We start from the raw sequence: 3,046 nt of genomic DNA, 5'->3' as shown, positions 1-3,046 counted from the left end.
GTCTGGATCACTGGATCCTGAGACTGGTCCCTCACATACTGAGCATCACATTCACACACACTTCAGCTGGGTCTGGATCACTGGACCCTGAGACTGGTCCCTCACACACTGAGCCTCACATTCACACACACTTCAGCTGGGTCTGGATCACTGGTCCCTGAGACTGGTCCCTCACACACTGAGCCTCACATTCACACACACTTCAGCTGGGTCTGGATCACTGGACCCTGAGACTGGTCCCTCACACACTGAGCCTCACATTCACACACACTTCAGCTGGGTCTGGATCACTGGACCCTGAGACTGGTTCCTCACACACTGAGCCTCACATTCACACACACTTCAGCTGGGTATGGATCACTGGGCCCTGAAACTGGTCCCTCACACACTGAGCCTCACATTCACACACACTTCAGCTGGGTCTGGATCACTGGACCCTGAGACTGGTCCCTCACACACTGAGCCTCACATTCACACACACTTCAGCTGGGTCTGGATCACTGGATCCTGAGACTGGTCCCTCACACACTGAGCCTCACATTCACACACACTTCAGCTGGGTCTGGATCACTGGACCCTGAGACTGGTTCCTCACACACTGAGCCTCACATTCACACATACTTCAGCTGGGTCTGGATCACTGGACCCTGAGACTGGTCCCTCACACACTGAGCCTCACATTCACACAAACTTCAGCTGGGTCTGGATCACTGGACCCTGAGACTGGTCCCTCACACACTGAGCCTCACATTCACACACACTTCAGCTGGATCTGGATCACTGGATCCTGAGACTGGTCCCTCACACACTGAGCCTCACATTCACACACACTTCAGCTGGGTCTGGATCACTGGACCCTGAGACTGGTCCCTCCCACACTGAGCCTCACATTCACACACACTTCAGCTGGGTCTGGATCACTGGATCCTGAGACTGGTCCCTCACACACTGAGCCTCACATTCACACACACTTCAGCTGGGTCTGGATCACTGGACCCTGAGGCTGGTCCCTCACACACTGAGCTTCACATTCACACACACTTCAGCTGGGTCTGGATCACTGGACCCTGAGACTGGTCCCTCACACACTGAGCCTCACATTCACACACACTTCAGCTGGGTCTGGATCACTGGATTCTGAGGCTGGTCCCTCACACACTGAGCCTCACATTCACACACACTTCAGCTGGGTCTCGATCACTAGACCCTGAGACTGGTCCCTCACACACTGAGCCTCACATTCACACACACTTCAGCTGGGTCTGGATCACTGGACCCTGAGACTGGTCCCTCACACACTGAGCCTCACATTCACACACACTTCAGCTGGGTCTGGATCACTGGACCCTGAGACTGGTCCCTCACACACTGAGCCTCACATTCACACACACTTCAGCTGGGTCTGGATCACTGGACCCTGAGACTGGTCCCTCACACACTGAGGCTCACATTCACACACACTTCAGCTGGGTCTGGATCACTGGACCCTGAGACTGGTCCCTCACACACTGAGCCTCACATTCACACACACTTCAGCTGGGTCTGGATCACTGGACACTGAGACTGGTTCCTCACACACTGAGCCTCACATTCACACACAGTTCAGCTGGGTCTCGATCACTGGAGCCTGAGGCTGGTCCCTCACACACTGAGCCTCGCATTCACACACACTTCAGCTGGGTCTGGATCACTGGACCCTGAGACTGGTTCCTCACACACTGAGCCTCACATTCACACACACTTCAGCTGGGTCTGGATCACTGGTCCCTGAGACTGGTCCCTCACACACTGAGCCTCACATTCACACACACTTCAGCTGGGTCTGGATCACTGGACCCTGAGACTGGTCCCTCACACACTGAGCCTCACATTCACACACACTTCAGCTGGGTCTGGATCACTGGATCCTGAGACTGGTCCCTCACACACTGAGCCTCACATTCACACACACTTCAGCTGGGTCTGGATCACTGGACCCTGAGGCTGGTCCCTCACACACTGAGCCTCACATTCACACACACTTCAGCTGGGTCTGGATCACTGGACCCTGAGACTGGTCCCTCATACACTGAGCCTCAGATTCACACACACTTCAGCTGGATCTGGATCACTGGACCCTGAGACTGGTCCCTCACACACTGAGCCTCACATTCACACACACTTCAGCTGGGTCTGGATCACTGGACTCTGAGGCTGGTCCCTCACACACTGAGCCTCACATTCACACACACTTCAGCTGGGTCTGGATCACTGGACCCTGAGGCTGGTCCCTCACACACTGAGCCTCACATTCACACACACTTCAGCTGGGTCTGAATCACTAGACCCTGAGACTGGTCCCTCACACACTGAGCCTCACATTCACACACACTTCAGCTGGGTCTGGATCACTGGACCCTGAGACTGGTCCCTCACACACTGAGCCTCACATTCACACACACTTCAGCTGGGTCTGGATCACTGGACCCTGAGACTGGTCCCTCACACACTGAGCCTCACATTCACACACACTTCAGCTGGGTCTGGATCACTGGATCCTGAGACTGGTCCCTCACACACTGAGCCTCACATTCACACACACTTCAGCTGGGTCTGGATCACTGGACTCTGAGGCTGGTCCCTCACACACTGAGCCTCACATTCACACACACTTCAGCTGGGTCTGGATCACTGGACCCTGAGGCTGGTCCCTCACACACTGAGCCTCACATTCACACACACTTCAGCTGGGTCTGAATCACTAGACCCTGAGACTGGTCCCTCACACACTGAGCCTCACATTCACACACACTTCAGCTGGGTCTGGATCACTGGACCCTGAGACTGGTCCCTCACACACTGAGGCTCACATTCACACACACTTCAGCTGGGTCTGGATCACTGGACCCTGAGACTGGTCCCTCACACACTGAGCCTCACATTCACACACACTTCAGCTGGGTCTGGATCACTGGACACTGAGACTGGTTCCTCACACACTGAGCCTCACATTCACACACAGTTCAGCTGGGTCTCGATCACTGGAGCCTGAGGCTGGTCCCTCACA

Source organism: Pristiophorus japonicus, unplaced genomic scaffold, assembly GCF_044704955.1.
Source record: "Pristiophorus japonicus isolate sPriJap1 unplaced genomic scaffold, sPriJap1.hap1 HAP1_SCAFFOLD_128, whole genome shotgun sequence".
Classification (NCBI taxonomy): Eukaryota; Metazoa; Chordata; class Chondrichthyes; family Pristiophoridae; genus Pristiophorus; species Pristiophorus japonicus.
This window is presented reverse-complemented; position numbering follows the sequence as displayed.